This window comes from Schistocerca nitens, chromosome 7, assembly GCF_023898315.1.
Source record: "Schistocerca nitens isolate TAMUIC-IGC-003100 chromosome 7, iqSchNite1.1, whole genome shotgun sequence".
NCBI lineage: Eukaryota > Metazoa > Arthropoda > Insecta > Orthoptera > Acrididae > Schistocerca > Schistocerca nitens.
The window spans coordinates 128,635,527-128,657,724 of record NC_064620.1 but is presented as its reverse complement, the minus strand read 5'-3'; positions in this window follow the sequence as shown (position 1 = coordinate 128,657,724).

Genomic DNA, 22,198 nt, shown 5'->3' with positions numbered 1-22,198 from the left:
AAGCTTTCGAAATGTGGTGCTACAGAAGAATGCTGAAGATAAGGTGGGTAGATCACGTAACTAATGAGGAGGTATTGGATAGGATTGGGGAGAAGAGAAGTTTGTGGCACAACTTGACTAGACGAAGGGATCGGTTGGTAGGACATGTTTTGAGGCATCAAGGGATCACAAATTTAGCTTTGGAGGGCAGCGTGGAGGGTAAAAATCGTAGAGGGAGACCAAGAGATCAATACACTAAGCAGATTCAGAAGGATGTAGGTTGCAGTAGGTACTGGGAGATGAAGAAGCTTGCACAGGATAGAGTAGCATGGAGAGCTGCATCAAACCAGTCTCAGGACTGAAGACCACAACAACAACAACAAAATGAAGTTACTTTTTACAATAATCTTACAACTAGCATTGCGCAAACATACCTTCATTAGTCATGAGTTTCGCAAAGAAAATAATTCAATAATATTAGTTCCTCTTATGATAATAGTTAGCTGATGTCTCTGTACATCCGTTTATAATGTCTTGTAAATCATAGCTGGTGGCTGGCAGGCACACTGCTCCTCTCAACCTCTCGTTTCAGACCTGCTACCAGCTCGCTTCATATCTCGCTTACTACTGACTTCCTACGAACGCTAAAGTGCGGTCTCTCCTGCCAACAGTGCTTTCTGGTGCAGACAATCACTGCTACCATTACAAAATGTATCCATACGCGGTCTCTCCCGCCCTTTTTAAAATTATGTCAATTTGCGGTCTGTCTTGCCAACAATACTTTGGTGCAGACATTCCCTGCTACCTCAATTATTTCCAACATAACAAATATTAATTATTGCTACTTAATCCTATTAATAAAATATAAACATCTTTCATAAATTGTGGGTTGACAATAGACAATAGAAATATACACGTCTTACGTCTGAAGGGAATTGTTCAACGAGACAGAAATGCAACCCTTCCGCAAACTGCTGGAGATTTCAGTGCTGAACAAGTGTCAGAGTGCAAACCATTCAACGAAACGTCATCGATATGGGCTTTCGGAGTCGAAGAGCCACTCGTGTACCCTTCATGACTGCACGACGCAAAGCTTTACGCCACGCCTAGGCCCGTCAATACCGACATTGGACTGTTGATGACTGGAAACATGTTGCCCTGTCGTACAAGTCTCGTTTCTAATTATCTCGATGGTATGGACGTGTACGGGTAAGGAAACAATTTCAAGAATCCACAAACCCCGCATGTTAGCAGGGGACTGTTCAAGCTGGTGGAGTGTGTGCAGTTGGAGTGATACGGGGCCGATGATACGTCTAGATACGACTCTGACAGGTGACACTTAAGTAAGCATCCTGTCTGATCACCTGCATCCATTCATGTCCATTGTGCATTCCGACGGACTTGAGCAATTCCAGAAGGTCAACGCGACACCACACACGTCCAGGATTGCTACAGAGTGGCTCCAGGAACACTCTTCTGAGTTTAAACACTTCCGACGGCCTCCTAACTTGCCACTTATGAACATTACTGAGCATATCTGGGATGGCTTGCGAATTGTTGTTCAGAAGAAATCTCCATACTCTCGTACTCTTACGGTTTTATGTACAGCCCTATAGGATTCATGGTGTTACCTAGCTCCAGCTCTACTTCGGACGTTAGTCGCCCATGTCACGTCGTGTTGCGGCACTTCTGCGTGCTCGAGGGATCCTTACACGATATTAGGCAGATGTGCCAGTTTCTTTGATTCTTCAGTGTAAGACTGCAGTACACGCGAGGTGCGTATTTGCTTCCACCGCCCTGAGCGGAATGCGTAAGTTCAAATTAACGCTCACCAATCTGCAGTCTTCTATACTTGTTGTCCCTTGCGCAAAAGACAGGTCGGGCGTGTATCCATTATCTTGAGGCAGTAATAAACTCTGAGCGAGGAACTGATGTTGTATGAATAAAAAAAATTTCAGTTGGTTTGCTTGTACGGGTTGCCACTCGCTTTTTAAGTGCAGTATACGAAAAACTGCAATTATGTTCCACTTAATGAATCTAAAATCATTTCCATTCTTCACACATTCATAAAAAATAAGCATAACAATGAACTGCATATCTGCGTAGTTACCATCAAATTGTTCTTAATTACACATCCAAATACACAAAGATTGATAATACTTCGTTAACCGATACCGATTAAGGCAGATAACATATGTATGTCACGAGGCAGCCGAACCCGCTATCACATTTACAAACCAGAGATTGCTAATATAGTCTTAACTGACACCGACCGCGGCACACAACACTTCCGACATGCGAGACTGGCGAACCAGCTCTGATCTAACAGCCAAACCACTTCGTCGGCCATACAAGTTAGGCTCGATCCCAAGATCTCCGGAGTGCTTCGTCTGCCTTTTCGTTTATCAGCTGTTTATTATTCTGCTGGTAATTAATACTTTTGGAATAATGGAATGATAGCCTGTTACTGAGAGGTGCTTTTATTTGAAAGGCAAGTAAATTCACTGTATACTCTTTCCGATTTTATAATTTTGGCGCGCTACTTCCGAACGTAGCAGCAACCGCGGAGGAGAACCACAGTTCAGGCGGTCTTTCTCATGATACCCGTACTGAGCAAACCATCTGTCATCGGTACCTCACACAACATTACGTCCTCTTCCCACTACTGCCTTCTCAACTCTCTAAGAAGAGCTCCTTGTGGATGAATATGATGGCTAAAAAATGGTTCAAATGGCTCTGAGCACTATGGGACTTAACATCTGTGGTCATCAGTCCCCTAGAACTTAGAACTACTTAAACCTAACTAACCTAAGGACATCACACACATCCATGCCCGAGGCAGGATTCAAACCTGCGACCGTAGCAGTCGCGCGGTTCCGGACTGCGCGCCTAGAACCGCTAGACCACCGCGGCCGGCAATATGATGGCTACAAAGCTAGAAATAAACAGTAGGTATACTCGCCCTCAATCTTCTAGTCGACCAAGTCTGACCATCGCAAGGTAGGATCGCCGTGTTGTTACATCGATCACTGCTGCTACAATGGCAGGTTATCAAAATGTGAGTTTTAACGTGCTGCTATAGTCGGCGCACGACCTGTTCAGCAGAGATCTCCATCCTCTCGTACTCTTACGGTTTTGTGAACAGCCCTGCAGAATTCATGGTATCAGTTAGTTCCAGCACTATTTCCGGCGTTAGTCGAGTCCAAGCCACGTCGTGTTGCGGCACTTCTGCGTGTTCGCGGGGGCGCTACATGACATTAGGCAGATGTGCCAGTTTCTTTGGCTCTTCAATGTAGAATGAAACAGAATTCATTTAAAAGGAATCAGTAAAAGATGCTGCCGAAACGATGAAAAAAAGTAAAGAAAAAAGAATGTGTTAAAGAGAATTTGAGAATTTCGAGCTCAAGGGAATAGGAAGATGAAACAATACAGTAATTTTAATGAAACTGTTCGGAAATGTCTTCGAAAAAATGTGAGAAGAGCTAAAGTGAAAATTTAACATTATCACAGTTTAATGTCTGGTAAGTTTTCCTGTGTTACAGATAAAACTACTCCATGCAATTTTGTCATATGATGACATGTTGGAGACCGTGGCTGTTTTTGAAGACAAATGTTGATGGTGTTAGGACAGCAACCAGCCACAAATTTACTTTGAGTTCCTTTATTCAAAGGAAACCGTTACCGGTTTCGAATCGTTGCGATTCATCATCAGACGGTTTACACGCTTTCTTTCTACATTTGGTGTGTTTTTATAGATTAATTGTCCTAAAATATAAATAAAACATGTTTGTAATTATGTTTTATTTATATTTTAGGACAATTAATCTATAAAAACACACCAAATGTAGAAAGAAAGCGTGTAAACCGTCTGATGATGAATCGCAACGATTCGAAACCTGTAACGGTTTCCTTTGAATAAAGGAACTCAAAGTAAATTTGTGGCTGGTTGCTGTCCTAACACCATCAAAACTACTCCATCTCAATCAATCCGGAAGAGCTCGACACTTCATCGACAAATTCCTTGAGGTACACCAGAAAGTAATTTCATTTCTGATGTCTCACGTGAAGAACGATATAATGAGTTCTGTTAGGTAGAAAACTATCAATAAAATATCATACCTGTTCTCATTTTACATTAGCACGTATTTGGCTTTTTGATCGACTACGTGAAATGAAGGGAAGACTTTTACGAAAACATTGTTACTGAAATCCCCTCGGACAATGGACACATATTTGATGAAAGCAAAATTATGGAAGCACGTCTAACAGAGGTATCTGAATAAATAATGAAGGAACAGACACACTTCACCATACCGCCCACATTTGGACTTTGGAAGGCATTGGAACGGTGTCCAAAACGAAACGACAAGCGAGCGTTTGAATCACGTAACTCGTATTAGCAAACAATCTTACAAGTAAGGCAGCCACAGCTAAAATAATTACACAGGCTGAAACCAATATCAGACAAATTAAAATGTGCCGAGGTACAGAAATGCTGGTAAAATTGATTGAGAGTCCAGTTTACCGAATTTGCTGTTTTATTGTAGTCGCTCAGAGGGTGCACCTGCATGGTACGAAACCGGTTGCACCAGTCTCTTAGCATAACGCGGAAAATTGGCATCTCAGTCAACTTTACAAGTATTTCAGTACTTCAGTATATTTATTTGGTTTGAGTTTTCCTTCAGTATGCATCATATTAGCAAAACAGAAGCCGGTCGGCTGCCAGCGAAGATTTGACGGATGCTTAATTCGGAAAGCACTCCGCGATTGTGGTACGACTTCCTGCCTTCCCAGATACCTAACGGCTGTGACGTCTATTTAATATAAACTGAAATTATGCAGATGAATTCAGAGATGGCTTCAGCTTTTAATAACGAACGCAAGCTTCTGCGAAAGTTTCGAGCGACGAAACGTACTCCGGCAAGCCTCTAAACCTATTTACGACGATATTTTATTAGCTTCTCCCTACTTCCAATTCATTTTTCATATTAATACCGCTCTAGTACCGCCATAATTGCCAAAGGAACGTTATAGAAGACTACACCGCAGAAAGTTCGTAGCTCTTAGCTGCACACTAAATACTACAAAAATAATACTTCATTCACTCGTTTTCAGAGATGACGAGCGAGTTATCTTTTATTTTACATGATTTTATTTTAATTTTTATTTATTTATTTATTTGACCTGATCAGACTAGTGCCTTCAGGCCCTCTCTTGCACCAGACCAGGATTTTACATCCAAAGAACTTTTACGCCATAGTTAGTGACAAAATTACAATAATTTCAGTGTGATAAACAGTAAGAAAATGACAGTAATAGAACTAAAAATTGTATGGGTGTACATAATACCAATGGTGAGCAAGATGTATGAGACAGGCGAAATATCCTCAGACTTCAAGACGAATATAATAATTCCAATCCCAAAGAAAGCAGGTGTTGACAGATGTGAAAATTACCGAACTATCAGTTTAATAAGTCACAGCTGCAAAATACTAATGCGAATTCTTTACAGACGAATGGAAAAACTAGTAGAGGCGGACCTCGGGGAAGATCAGTTTGGATTCCGCAGAAATATCGGACCACGTGAGGCAATACTGACCCAACGACAAATCTTAGAAGCTAGACTAAGGAAAGGCAAACCTATGTTTCTAGCATTTGTAGACTTAGAGAAAGCTTTCGACAATGTTGACTGGAATACTCTCTTTCAAATTCTAAAGATGGCAGAGGTAAAATACAGGGAGCGAATGGCTATTTACAATTTGTACAGAAATCAGATGGCAGTTATAAGAGTCGAGGGGCATGAAAGGGTTCAAATGGTTCAAATGGCTCTGAGCACTATGGGACTCAACTGCTGTGGTCATAAGTCCCCTAGAACCTAGAACTACTTAAACCTAACTAACCTAAGGACAGCACACAACACCCAGCCATCACGAGGCAGAGAAAATCCCTGACCCCGCCGGTAATCGAACCCAGGAACCCGGGCGTGGGAAGCAAGAACGCTACCGCACGACCACGAGATGCGGGCGGGCATGAAAGGGAAGCAGTGGTCGGGAAAGGATTGAGACAGGGTTGTAGCCTCTCCCCGATGTTATTCAATCTGTATATTGAGCAAGCAGTGAAGGAAACAAAAGAAAAATTCGGAGTAGGTATTAAAATCCATGGAGAAGAAATAAAAACTTTGAGGTTCGCCGATGACATTGTAATTCTGTCAGAGACAGCAAAGGACTTGGAAGAGCAGTTGAACGGAATGGACAATATCTTGAAAGGAGGATATAAGATGAACATCAACAAAAGCAAAAAGAGGATAATGGAATGTAGTCGAATTAAGTCGGATGATGCTGAGGGATTAGATTAGGAAATGAGACACTTAAAGTAGTAATGGAGTTTTGCTATTTGGGGAGCAAAATAACTGACGATGGTCGAAGTAGAGAGGATATAAAATGTAGACTAGCAATGGCAAGGAAAGCGTTTGTGAAGAAGAGAAATTTGTTAACATCGAGTATAGATTTAAGTGTCAGGAAGTCATTTCTGAAAGTATTTGCATGGAGTGTAGCCATGTATAGAAGTGAAACATGGACGATAAATAGTTTGGACAAGAAGAGAATAGAAGCTTTCGAAATGTGGTGCTACAGAAGAATGCTGAAGATTAGATGGGTAGATCACATAACTAATGAGGAGGTACTTAATGGGATTGGGGAGAAGAGAAGTTTGTGGCACAACTTGACTAGAAGAAGGGATCGGTTGGTAGGACATGTTCTGAGGCATCAAGGGATCACCAATTCAGTACTGGAGGGCAGCGTGGAGGGTAAAAATCGTAGAGGGACACCAAGAGATGAATACACTAAGCAGATTCAGAAGGATGTAGGTTGCAGTAGGTACTGGGAGATGAAGAAGCTTGCACAGGAAAGAGTAGCATGGAGAGCTGCATCAAACCAGTCTCAGGACTGAAGACCACAACAAACAACAACAAATGGCAATGTGAACAACAGTTCAGTCAAAAAGTACTACAATCAATTACTTCTGATGCTGCTGCTGATACCAGTAATAATAATAGCAATAATAGTGATAGTAACAGATATAAAATGTATTTATGGATGTACAGTAATGATATTTTCCGACGTAGCGATTTATGTGGAAGAGGAATTTAGGCGCAGCACTAAAGGGCATTACGAAATGAGCAAAGTGTGGCTGGAAAGAAGGGTACTTAATTGTAAATAGCTAGAGGAAGCCAGCAGAAAACATGCAGACATTGTCGTTTATATATTTTTTATTCCAGTTAACCATCGTGGTTTTTATATATACATTACTAGACAAAGAAAAAACGACGCACCACGAAGAAATTCTCCGAAATGGATGGAAATAGTTTTGATGGACAAACTGGATGATTTATTCAACAGAAAGTGTTTCACAGACTGAGCGTGTCAATAACTCGCTGGTGAATGTCTAGCCCTTATCCAAGTAGTTATTCGACTTGCCATTGATTAACAGAGCTGATGATGTGTATATACCCCGCAAGCCACCTAATGGTGTGTGGTGGAGGGTACTTCTTGTACCAGTAACTAAGCCCTCCACCCCTGTTCCATTCGCGAATATCGCGTGGGAAGAAAGATTGTCGGTAAGTCTCTTTGTTGGTTCTAATTTCTCGTATTTACTCCTCACGGTCATTACATGAGACGTAGGACCTATTCCGGGGGAATAATATATTGTCACACTCTTCCTGGCAAGTGCTCCCTCGAAATTTCAGTAGTAAATCTCCCCGTGATGCACAACGCCTCTCCTGTAACGTCTGCCAATGGAGTTTGTTGAGCGTCTCCGTAGCTCTCACGCCGGCTAAATGATCCCGTGACGAAACGCGCTCCCCTCTTCGTTGGAACTTCTCTATCTCTTTTATCAGTCCTACCTGTTAGGGATCCCAGATACATGAACAATTCTCAAGAATCGGTCGAACAAGCACCTTATAAACCACTTCCTTCGTGGATGAGTTACATTTCCTTAAGATTCTTCCTATGAATCTGAGTCTGGGGTCTGCTTTTCCCACTATCTGTTTCGTATGATCATTCCATTTAAGGTCACTCTGGATAGGTACTCCTAGATGTTTACGGTAGATAATGTTTCTACTGGTTTGTAATCACTTGTGAAGCTGTACACTAGTGGATTCCTTTTCCTATGTATGTTACATTTATTTATGTTCAGAGTCAACTGCTGGAGCCTGCACCATTCATCAGTTCTCCGGGGGTCATTCTGCAAATCGTTACCATCTTGTTGCGTTGCTACTTTGTTATAGACAACGCATTATCTGCGGACAGCCTGAAAGAGCATCCGATGCTTCCTACTTGTTCAGTTATATTGTACGTAGGCTGTTTAGGTTTTTATGTTGATAACGCCACATATGTCTCTGTATGAAAATCACTGACTGTGCTGTGTGCAGTCTGTGGCTGGTTGGACTCACTATTGGAATATTTGCTATTGTAGTGTTGGGCAGTTGGATGTGAATAGCGCGTAGCGTTGGGCGGGTGGAGGTGAGCCGCCAGCAGTGGTGGATGTCGAGAGAGAGATGTCAGAGTTTTGAGAGGTTACTATAAGCGACCGATCTGGTTGGGTTGTTTGGGGGCAGAGACCAAACAGCGAGGTCACCGGTCTCATCGGATTGCCTGGAGCGATTTAGGGAAATCACGGAAAACCTAAATCAGGATGGCCGGACGCGGGATTTAACCGTCGTCCTCCCGAATGCGACCGATCTGGACGTGTCCGCCAGAAAAAGGAAATTTGTAAAGATGGTTGTCATGAATTGACAGATATATATGATGACTTTTGAACATTATTAAGATAAATACATTGTTTGTTCTCTGTCAAAATCTTTCATTTGCTAACTATGCCTATCAGTAATTAGTGCCTTCAGTAGCTAGAGTCTTTTATTTAGCTGGCAGTATTGGCACTCTCTGTATTGCAGTAGTTCGAGTAACGAAGATTTTTGTGAGGCATGTGATTCGTGAAAGGTATAGGTTATTGTTAGTCAGGGCCATTCTTTTGTAGGGATTATTAAAAGTCAGATTTCGTTGCGCTAAAAAATATTGTGTGTCAGTTTAGCGATGATCAGAATAAGAAAAGAAAGAACTGTCTGAGTACGTTCAGTTTTACTCAGCTGTCTTCGTATCAAATAACGTAGAAGTTTACCAGTATAGTCATTCTTAATTTTTTCAAGGGGATGTTTCATTTTGTAATCAATAGTGAAGCTGCACAGTAGTCGATTTCTTTTCCTATGTATGCACAATATGTTACATTTATTTACGTTCAGGGTCAATTGCTACACCCTGCACCATTCATCAATTCTCTGGAGGTCATTCTGCAAATCGTTACTATCTCCTGGCGTTGCTACTTTGTTATAGACAACTCATCATCTGCGAACAGCCTAAAAGAGCATCCGATGCTTTCTACTTGTTCAGTTATATGTATTGTAAACAGTAATGGTCCTGTCACGTCTCATTGGGGTATTGCGGAAATTAAGAGCGATGTGTTGAGTTCTACTAGCAAATAAGTCTTAAATCCAGTTGCAAATCTGTTCTGATACTCGAGAAGTTCCTTTTTTGTTTATTTATTTTTTTTCTTTCTCTAAACGGCAGTGTGTGACGGCGTGAAATGTCTTTCTGAAGTCAAGGAAACCCGGAGCGCGGTTGCCTACGGCGCTGTGGCCCTCATGGAGGAACAGAGTGAGTTAAGTTTCGCAGGCTCTCTGTTTCCTAAATCCATATTGATTTTTATAGAGGAGATATTCATGTTCTAAAAAGTCATAATTCTTGAGCATAAAACATGTTCTATAATTCTACAACAGATTGATGTCAAAAATATAGTTCTATAATTACGTGTATTTGTCCTACGGCCCTTGTTAAAAATATGAATTTTCACTAGGTACCCTCGTTCCTCAAGCCATCTACGATAGATTGCTGCTAGAAGGGAAACAAGTTCTTTCGCATAATCTTTATAGGCTCTTATAGGTAGCTCACGTTCCATGATGCTACTCTAGGAGGGTATAAAATGAATGAACGGAACGGAAAATAATAAACCCTGAAATGATGAATTGGCCCTGTCTGACTACCCCCTGAAGCACATCTTAGGATCTCTTAATGCTCTTTTTTTTTTTACATATAAATTGCAATCTAAACATAAATGAATGATAAAGCCAACTAATACTACTAAATGATAAACATCGCTGTTCAATATATATTTATTACAGATTAAATCAACCCTTTAAGTACAATTGTCTGTATTTCCTAACTAAAATTATTAATCAATTGTAGAAATAATTCAAAAGCCAAGATCGCTTAAATACCTATAACCGGTTTCAACACACTAAAGGCGCCATCATCGGATCTGAATGTAGCTTAGCATTTATAAACAATTTTGATATAACGATACACCAGATGGTCTGCGTCATGTATCGTTATATCCAAATGGTTTATAAATGTTAAGCTACATTCAGATCCGATGATGGCACCTTTAGTGTGTTGAAACCGATTATCCACTAAACAGTATTTAAGCGATCTTGGCTTTTGAATTATTTCTGCAACAGAGTGATCGCCCCACTACGCACTATGCGTTCACTGCAAAATATTAATCAACTGCCCAGTTCCTCCCCTTATTAAGACTGTATGAACTAATATCAACAACGCGAAATGACTGACATCATCTACCCACCAAATACTAGTAGACACTACTTTCAAAGATGATCTACGGTGGTGTGGAATCTCAGTGAAAATAAACTAACGTGATTACAGCTGTTTAACTTTATAACCCTAATAAGCCGAAGTGATGGTTCTCGTACTCGTCTGCGACGATGAAAGAACTCCAGCCAGAAATAAACTCTTTCAAACACTAGGACGGCAGAAGGCGGTCCTCTGACTACTACACTCTAATACTGTCTTCTCCTCTCTGTGTTCTACGGACAAGAAACGTGAATTCCCAGTCACAAGGAGGGAGTTCAGATAACGTCTCAACGTTAGTATAGGCAGAAGAAGTGCTCTCAATTACTGAACGCTGCGTACTCAACGACGACTTCCAACCCGGAGGTGAAGTCTAGAATCGTATAGGTTCGCAACAATACAGTGCCTAACTATTCTAACTATAAACTCTCCTGAGAGCAAAGACAGCCAGTCCGTCAGTATAATAAAGGCACTATGTCATCTTTCATGCTATAACAAGATTTACAAGGTGTATGTGACAATGTCAGTCTCCTTTATATATTCATATATACGATGTACAACCTGTCAAATGATACCTAATTGTGGTTGTAGTTCACGGCAAAGTATGTGGATGAGTGCTTGTAAGGAGCGAAATTATAGCCACCTTACAACCTGGTCCTGACATCTTTCTACTACCAAGCTAATGTAGTTTCTTTTCAAAGTATGGTCACTGAATGAATGAATACATGATTTTGACCCACTTACGGATTTTACATAGGACCATAACATCTAAGAGTTTTTACTCAGATCGATTGACAAAGTTTTACTTTCAAAGTCATTGAACGCTTCTCTCATTGCTCTTTTTACGCTCATTTTCGCTTCGTTCAGCATTTGTTTGTCAGCTAGGTGTTTACTTCTCTTGAATCTGAGATGAAGCTTTCTTTGTTTACATTGCAGTTTTCTAACACCCCTATTAAACCATGGTAGGTCTTTCCCATTCCTTAAGACCTTACTCGGAATATACTTGTTCAGCGCATATTGAACGATGCCTTTGGATTTTTTCCATTCGTCCTCCACATCTTCGTCCTCATCACGGAATATTTGATGCTGACTGCTCAGATTGAATTTCGTATCCCGTCACTTTTGCTGAGCAAAAAATCTTCCTACCCTTATTAATATCCTTTCTAAGACACGTTGTCATAGATACTATCACAGCCTTATTATCAGTGATACCTTCGTCTACGTTAACTGATTCCATAAGTTCAGATCTGTTTGTTGCCAGGGGGTCTAAGGCGTTAGCCTCAAAAGTTGGTTCTCTAACTACCTGCTCAAAATAATTCTCGGACAAGAGATTGAGAGCAGTGTCAGACGAATACCTGTATACCAGTTTTGATAGCATAACACTCCCAATGTATATCTGGCAAATTGAAGTCACCCCCCATTACAACAACATGGTCAGGAAAATACGATACTCTGCAAGTTATGTCTGAAGTGCTATAGCGTTAGAGGTCCTGACCCAGACGGTTTATAAAAGCATCCGATTAGCATTTTTGACCGAACTTTGATGCTTAACTTGACCCAGATTAATTCACAGTCGGAGTCTCTGATAATCTCGCAATATTTTATGAATTCCTTCGTGCAATAAACACGCCCCACCAATGGCTACTAACCTATCCTTACGATAAATATTGAAATCTGAACTTAGGATTTCGTTGTCATTAACGTCCAGTTTGAATCAACTTTCTGTTCGTAATAATATCTGTGCATTATAATCTTCAGTGAGCGATACGAATTGTGGGACCTTTCCTTGGATGCTCCTGCAGTTTACTAAAATCATATTAACATTTTCAATCCCTGATCTGCGATGACGAACATTCTCTGAGGACTCTGTGATAATCTGTCAGGCATATCCTTTGATTCCCACTTGTACGCCCCACGTACTTCGCTACCGTTGTAGCCACTACCTGCGTGTGGTGCACACCTGATCTATTAAGGGGACCCCTACAATTCTGCACCGGGTCCCGGAGATCGAGAAATTCGCATCCGAAACCGTCGCAGAGTGGTCTGAGCCATTGGTTTAGACCTTCCACTGGGCTATAAGCCAGAGGACCGCGATGAAACGTGGGTACGACGCTAAACGTAGTTTAGCCTGCACCCTGAGTACGTTGCTCGTTGCCTTCACCACATCAGCCAGCCGCCGAAAGGAGCCGAGGATGGCCTCAGAACCCAAGCGGCAGGCGTCATTCGTGCCGACATGAACCACTACATGCAGCCGGTTATACGCAGTGCACTCGATAGCAGCCGGTAGGGCCTCGTCCACATCACGGACGAGACCCCCCCCCAGCAAACAGCAAAGATACCGAGTGTACAGTGGCATTCTTTCCCTCCTTGCCTGCTACATCTACATCTACATGGATACTCTGAAAAGCACATTTAAGTACCTGGCAGAGGGTTCATCGAATCACCTTCACAATTCTCTATTATTCCAATCTCGTATAGCGCGCGGAAAGAATGAACACCTATATCTTTCAGTACAAGCTCTGATTTCCCTTTTTTTTATCTTGGTGATGGTTCCTTCCTATGTAGGTCGGTCTCAACAAAATATTTTCGCATTCGGAGGAGAAAGTTGGTGACTGGAATTTCGTGAAAAGATTCCTTCGCAAAGAAAAACGGCTTTCTATTAATAATGTCCAGCCCAAACCCTGCATCATTTCTGTGACACTCTCTTCAATATTTGGCGATAATACAAAATGCGCTGCTTTCTTTGAACTTTTTCGACGTACTCCGTCAGTCATATCTGGTAAGGATCCCACAACGCGCAGCAGTATTCTAAAATAGGACAGACAAGCGTAGTGGAGGCAGTCTCCTTAGTACGTCTGTTACATTTTCTAAGTGTCCTGCCATAAAACGCAGTCTTGGTTAGCTTTCCCCACAACATTTTCTATGTGTTCCTTCCAATTTAAGTTCTTCGTAACTGCAATACCTAGGTATTTAGTTGAATTTACGGCTGCTAGATCAGACTGATTTATCGTGTAACCGAAGTTTACCGAGTTCCTTTTAGGACTCATGTGGATGACCTCACACTTTTCGTTATTTAGGGTCAACTGCCACTTTCCGCACCTTTCCGATATTTCTTTTAAATCGTTTTGCAGTTTGTTTTGATCTTCTGATGACTTTATTAGTCGATAAACGACAGCGTCATCTGCAAACAACCGAAGACGGCTGTTCAGTTTGTCTCCCAAGTCGGTTACATAGATAAGGAACAGTAAAGGGCTTATAACACTACCTTGGGGAACGCCAGAAATAACTACCGTTTTACTTGATGACTTTCCGTCAATTACTACCATCTGTGACCTCCCTGACAGGAAATCATAAATCCAGTCAAATAACAGAGACGATATTCCATAAGCACGCAATTTCACTAAAAGCCGCTTGCGTGGTACAGTGTCAAAAGCCCTCCAGAAATCCAGAAATACGGATTCGATCTGAAATCCCTTGTAAATAGCACTCAACACTTCATGTGAATAAAGAGCTAGTTGTGTTTCACAGGAATAATGTTTTCTAAACCAATGTTGACTGTGTGTCAATAGACCGTTTTCTTCGAGGTAATTCATAATTTTCAAACACAATATATGTTCTAAAATTCTGCTGCATATTGACGTTAACGATATGTACCTGTAATTTAGTGGATTACTACCTTTCTTGAATATTGGTGTCACCTGTGCAACTTTCCAGTCTTTGGGTACGGATATTTCGTCGAGCGAACGGTAGTATATGATTGTTAAGTATGGAGCTAATGCATCAGCATACTCCGAAAGGAACCTAATTGGTACATGAGGTGCATTCAAGTTCTAAGGCCTCCGATTTTTTTTCTCCGGACTGGAAAGAGATAGAAACATGCACATTGTTTTAAAATGAGGCCACGTTAATTGTCAATACGTCCCAGAGATGGCAGCACCGTAAGGCAGATGGAATTTTACCGCCAGCGGCGAGAATGAGAACTGTTTTAAATACTTAAAATGGCACTGCAACAAAAACGTCCGGGAAGGGCTGCGCGTTTGTTGTTTCACCAAGAAAACGCACCCGCACATCGAGCTAAAGTTACGCAACAGTTTCTTCGTGATAACAACTTTGAAGTGATTCCTCATGCTGCCTACTCACCTGACCTGGCTCCTAGTGACTTTTGGCTTTTTCCAACAATGAAAGACACTCTCCGTGGCCGCACATTCACCAGCCGTGCTGCTATTGCCTCAGCAATTTTCCAGTGGTCAAAACAGACTCCTAAAGAAGCCTTCGCCGCTGCGATGCAATCATGGCGTCAGCGTTGTGAAAAATGTGTACGTCTGCAGGGCGATTACGTCGAGAAGTAACGCCAGTTTCATTGATTTCGGGTGAGTAGTTAATTAGAAAAAAAATCGGAGGCCTTAGAACTTGAATGCACCTCGTACGGTCTGCTCCGAAAGACTTACTTTTATTAAGTGATTTAAGTTGCTTCACTACTCTGAGGATATTTACTTCTACGTTACTCATGTTGGCAGATGTTCTCGATTCGAATTCTGGAATATTTACTTCGTCTTCTTTTGTGAAGACATTTCGGAAGGCTGTGTTTAGTAACTCTGCTTTGGCAGCTATCTCCCTGAGGGGCTCCATCACCCACCTAACATTGGAGCTCCCAATGACTAGCATACCTATCCTCTGTACTTGTCCAGACTGGGCAGGAAAATCGACCACTAGCCCAACAGGAGAGGCATTCCACACCGGCTCGCAGTTACCATCATACTGGGTAGCATCTCGTACCTGTTGGTAAGGCGTAGGGAGCCACCCGCACGGGGTGCTCCTTCTTTTGCCTTCCACCCAGTGACACGCGAACCCACCACTGTCTGCCACCCACTCTCGGGTGAGGACGGATCGGCCAGGTGTTGCGTATCAGAAGATACAGCCAGACCCCGGTCACCGGGGGATTCCAACGGCGCCAGAGGTGTCGCTGTTCTCGCTACCAGTGCCCCGATACAGCCGCAACTTAGAGCATTAGCCAGAAGTGTGTCGACGGTAGCCGACGCTGTTTCCAGCTTTTACGGACAGCGACCAATTCCTCTTGCGTCCGCTCACAACACACACGGTCCCTATCCATACCGAAGTGTGTAACAAGTAGATATAAGATTTAGAACTCACGAAGACAGTAACAAGGACAAACACGAAAAACTGATCTTCAGATTTCTCACTGTACCCTGAGACGACAAGCTCTTCAACGGAAAAATACACTACTGGCCATTAAAATTGCTACACCATGAAGATGACGTGCTGCAGACGTGAAATTTAACCGACAGGAAGAAGATGCTGTGATATGCAAATCATTAGCTTTTCGGAGCATTCACACAAGGTTGGCGCCGGTGGCGACACCTACAACGTGCTGACATCAGTAAATTTTCCAACCGATTTCTCAAACACTAACAGCAGTTGATCGGCGTTGCCTGGTGAAACGTTGTTGTGATGCCTCGTGTAAGGAGGAGAATTGCGTACCATCACGTTTCCGACTTTGATAAAGGTCGGATTGTAGCCTATCGCGGTTGTGGTTTATCGTATCGCGACATTGATGCTCGCGTTAGTCGAGATCCAATGACTGTTAGCAGAATATGGAGTCGGTGGGTTCAGGAGGGTAATACAGAACGCCGTGCTGGATCCCAACGGCCTCGTACCACTAGCAGTCTAGATGACAAGGCATCTTATCCGCATGGCTGTAACGGATTGTAAAGCCATGTCTCGATCCCAGAGTCAACAGATGGGGAAGTTTACAAGACAACAACCATCTACACGAACAGTTCGACGACGTTTGCAGCAGCATGGACTATCAGCTCGGAGACCATGGCTGCGGTTACCCTTGACGCTGCATCACAGACAGGAGCGCCTGCGATGGTGTACTCAACGATTAACCTGGCTGCACGAATGGCAAAACGTCCTTTTTTCGGATGAATCCAGGTTCTGTTTACAGCACCATGATGGTAGCATCCGTGTTTGGCGACATCGCGGTGAACGCACATTGGAAGCGTGTATTCGTCATCGCCATACCGGCGCATCACCCGGCGTGATGGTATGGGGTGCCATTGGTTACACGTCTCGGTCACCTCTTGTTCGCACTGACGGCACTTTGAACAGTGGGCGTTGCATTTCAGATGTGTTACGACCCGTGGCTCTACCCTTCATTCGATCCCTGCGAAACCCTACATTTCAGCAGGGTAATGCATGGCTGCATATTGCAGGTCCTGTACGGGCCTTTCTGGATACAGAATACGTTCGACTGCTGCCCTGGCCAGCACATCCTCCAGATCTCTCACCAATTGAAAACGTCTGGTCAATGGTGGCCGAGCAACTGGTTCGTCACAATACAACAGTCACTACTCTTGATGAACTGTGGTATCGTGTTGAAGCTGCATGGGCAGCTGTACCTGTTCACGCCATCCAAGATCTGTTTGACTCAATGCCCTGGAGTATAAAGGCCGTTATTACGACCAGAGGTGGTTGTTCTGGGTACTGATTTCTCAGGATCTATGCACCCAAATTGTGTGAAAATGTAATCACATGTCAGTTCTAGTATAATATATTTATCCAATGAACACCCGTTTATCATCTGCATTCCTTCTTGGTGTAGCAATCTTAATGGCCTGTAACGTATTTCTATACTGAATGCCTCTGGGGTTACCTATTACTAGAAACTCTGCTTACCCAAAACCTACTGCACGAGGCAAGTATGCAAACTAGAATGCACTGATCTAAACTATATGCTGTGTACCAGCACGAGATTTAAAGTCAGTGGAGCTTCTGGCACCGGGAAAATTACGCTAGGAAGCCGCGTTACACAAGGATATGCCACAAGAATTACCCAAAAACAAACACACAGAGTAATTTGCTAACCACTAGTCTATACAGTAAAACACACATGTATAGTTCACTTCTTTCCAAAAGTACGTGAGGGAAAACAGAAACTAAGCTAAGTTACTGTGTGTCAGACAGCTCTTGCCGTTGTCACCTCTGCTGGCTCGTCTGCTCCGCTCGGCATCTGCCTTTAGACTGACTAGCCCACGATCCGAGTACACACATTTTGCTAATCATATCGAGTCGGCATGCGTAAAAATGGTACAGTCACAATAATGAGCCAAACAAACTCCGTCGTGTACATACATATGAACTTAGAGTTCCACATGCACAGTTGTAATACACATACTGACTTGACAGAGAGATCTCATGTGTCCAAGTTACTGACAAGAATAATACAGAGGACAATGGAAACCACAGTTGAGAATGTGTTATATGACGATAATTAAGTCATTATGAGAGACAGTTACGGCGATACTCTTGATAATGGAAGCTACTTCTAAGTAAAATAGAAATACTTCCACGGAACTTGTTGACCTACAAACAGCATTCTACGACGTAAAGTGGTGGAGGATGTTAGAAATCCTCAGAAAAGTATGTACTACAGATGGAGAAAGGTAATACATCTGTACAAGAAAAAAGGATGATAAAAGTGAAGGACTAAGAGAAAAGTGCTTGGATTAAGAAATGGCGTAAAGCAACCTGTCCAACGTGAAAGACGTCTGTTGTTGTTAAAACTATTATTCGGACGGGGAGGGGAAATCAGAAGCTACACTCTGGTTCTATGAGCTGTGTAAAAGATTCTTGTATGCGTGTGGGAGGCGATGTATAAGTTATCCGAATTTGATCCTGACGAAATGTTTTGTAGAGCGCAAAGGAAAAATTTATCTTACGTGAATCACGCAAAACAAAGATCGGAATACGACATCTATTTTTATCCATGTTCCTCTGTGTTACAACCTTACTAGCTGGGGTACCCGACTTCGCTCAGGAAGTTGATATGAGACTATGTGGTAGTTGGAATAAAAGGACAAACTTTAAAGTATAAGAGGTAAAATTTTTTATTGAAAACATATTCTATTTTCAATACTTGTTAAAATATAAGACGTAAAATATTTTTATTGAACACGTATTCTAACTATTTACAATACTTGTTTACAAACAACGTTTCTCATTTGGTTATCCAGGTTATATAAGAACAAATTTTTCTAATTTCCTACTCGAGAGCAAGCTCCATACAACGGACTCTGAGAGAAGCAGATTTTTTTGACGTTGATGACTCTATATTTTCAAGTTTGTCATTGCACTTTGTTAACTGTTAAACTGTAGGCTAATTTGATTGTAACTTGCAGTCTCTGAAATTGATACGGCAGTTCAGTAGAGATCAGTGGTATTCTGGGGATAAATAGTGTGTTTCCTTTGTATTTTCCAGTCATAAGTTTGGCTTCGATGATGTTATTCGATAGGTGTTTGACGACCATCCTTGTTCTATTACATAGTTGAGATTTCTGAGCACCATGATCTGAGATACAATTTTAAGTCGAAAGCAGTAATGGCATTCCTGGTACTTGCAAATAGGTAATAAATTCTGTAGGGACGTACACACTTTCTTCAACGTTTACCATCGAGTCGATCGATTTGTATATTCTCTCTTCACGGGGAATTTTCTTTTCAATATTAGATATGGTATCGTCGACAATATTATTTTTAGTTGCAAAAATTGCCCTTTCAAATAGCCGGTGTGAACAACGTTTGAACAAATTTGGCCGAGGAGTTCGTTTTCCGCAGTGACTCTCTTGCAAAAATCGCTGTTGAGTTTAATGAGGCCGGCCGTCTAGACAGTAGGATATGTGACTTCGCCTATTTGTAAAAGTTATAAGCAAAATGTGCTATTTTTTCATATTTCGGTAGTCCAACTCTGAAATTTATTGTTAGGAGCAGTATTTGTATGTGTAGCAAGATATGTCATTTTTTAAAGCATGCATTGATCTCGTCTGCTGGTGTTGACTTGGGCGTGACTGGAAGTGTGGGTCGAAAATCTGAGAGTATGGGTACAGTTCCTCCCATCACTTCAGAGTTTCCTCACAAATCTGGAAATGTTGTGCCCACGGCTTAGAGTGATTTTTTATGTACCATTGTGCACTCGTCCCAGGAAATAATTTTAGCTTGCTTCAGATGTTCACACCAAACAGATGCTCTTGAGATTTTCTAGGGGACTGATGACCTCAGATGTTAAGTCCCAAAGTGCTCAGAGCCATTTGAACCAATTTGATTGTTGCTGAGGAGTGGTTGGTTGTGAGCAATATACTAAAGTAGTTCGTTATGATGTAGCGTTTTTACTTTCTAATTTCGACGTGCCGCACACTGGTAGCATCTTTTCACGGTGTTTGCATCCCATGTTGTACAAAGGTCTGGTTTTTTATTACTAAACATTTATCTTCTAGGTGAAAGAGTGCTTCATTGAAGATATCGTCGTTGAATTCGGCGTTCATTTCAGGATGACCTTGGTGGATATGGTACAGTATGTCATCAATCGTATTCTCTTTGAAGGGGTCCCGTAGCTGTTTTAGATTCGGTGGGTTACATGTTGTTAGAATCGAGGCGAATATGTCTCTCATTTGTTCAGCGGAGGCTTTGAGTGAGGCTTCTAGTAGTGTTAATTGCCAGTGGTTGTGGTTTTCCAGTAGTCCCAAAAGTTGGCATGCTTCTCTGTTCGTCTGGCATAGATAAACGTCAACAGTCTTGAGATCTGTGAAAGTTGTTGGTCCTTGTATTTCATGTGGCAACGTCCGGAAATACAAACATTCGGCATTATTCGGGTATACTGTGTATACTCAGCCTAGTGTCATGATTCCTGGATGATCTTCTACTAGAATCCTCGTAGAAAGATTTTTCTTGTTGTGTTCCACGCATAATAGGTAGGGACGTCGACATACAGTAATGTTTTCGCGAAAGGATCCGTTTGGCACAGCTGATTAAAAGCTGTTGCTGTTGTGTTCTAAGGTGGCTCGCTTGCGGTGTCTTTTTTGTGAAGTAAACTCTGTCCGTTCTCCAAATGTGCTGCTACATGTTGCAGAGTTGGTTTGCGTTCCTGTATGGGGAAACCGAAAATCCGCCACGCTGCTTCGTTACTGTTGATGTATCTCTCCATTTGGCACATGAGGATCTCGTCGTTTCTGTTTTGTTGTTCGCTGTCTTTGTCTATTCGAAATACTGTCATGGTCCGCGAATCATGTTTTCCACCATTATGTCGTACAGTTCCGGATCTTATTGTGAACAGTGAAATTCAGCTTGGATGACTTGGTCGATATCCGTTGGATGAATTCTGTCGTGCAGCCATACGAGATTGTGTGAGTGAGGTAGCCCTCGTTTTTGCCATTCGACTGTGTACATTCAGCATATAACTGTTCCAAGGATGTGGTATTTTGTGATGACTTCATTAAATCTCATTTGTTTTTGTCGGAAAATTCATACTATTTGTCGTGTCGATGCATGGGGGGCTTGTTCGTATCTTAGGTGTTCTTTGATTTCTGGCCACGACGAGTTGCCTGTGGATGTTATGCAGAGGTCAGATCGTCCATATTTTCTTATGTAGCTTATGGCATCTTGAGTGTATTGGTGCAGGTGTCGCGGGCGCCCTATGTATGATTAGGGCAAGATTACCGTTGTTCCAGTGTCTACAACATTTTCGTAATTTTATGACTGCGTCTCGAAGGTGGATGTATTCTTCCGCGCATAGTTTCTTCTGATTCAGTCTTATGTAAGCATCCGTTCCGCTTCTATTTTTTCGTACATATCTACGAGGAATTGTTGAATCGTCCAGTGTTGAGAATGTGATTGTGTGTTCCATTGTCTCTGACCATTAAGCGGTAAGCATAGAAGTCCTTGGAAGTGACATTTTTGTTTGTTTCTACGCCTGTTTCACATTGGATTTGTTTCACATTAAGTGATATCCGTCCTCTCCGTGCAGAAATATTAATGTATGTTGGAGGGCATCATATGAACGGTGTGTCTCTGCAATGCGTTGTAGTCCTTCTTTGTTGTACAGTTACGTCATTGTACACATTTACGATGGTGACTTTCTCTACCTGAGCTGCATGAAATCGACTTTCATCTTCTCGATGTGGTCTTCTGTCTGCTCGAATTATAGCTTCATAGTCATCAGAAATCATTCAGCCTCGACCTGTTTGAATATGTCAGTCAGTTGATTCTATTCGTGTAAGATCTACTGTACATCTCGAACTACTTCTCGTCTCAGTCCGCCGATATTTCTACATCGTTGATCAATTTCTGTTTCTTCATTTCGGATAAAATTACTTGCAGAAATTTATCGTCTTCGTTGGGTAGTGATAGTAATGATCTCATGTTATGGTAGATTTGTCCCTGGATGGAAAAAAATCGATTTCATCTCTGTCGTGTTGATCGAAGTGACACAGAAAGAAGTCATTTGGAAGCAGGCGTCGTACACTTTTATGTTCTGAAGAAAGTGTATTGATTCTGGAGTTTCTCTGATACTACTCACACTTCATTATTTGTTTTTATTCACCCGCTGCACTACTATTTCGGTTCCTCCCTTCGTCACCGATAAGAAACTGACGTTTCAACCTAGGGACGGGTCTTCCTTTATATGTCACTACCAATGGGTAGATCCACCAGTAACGAATTCCAGAACA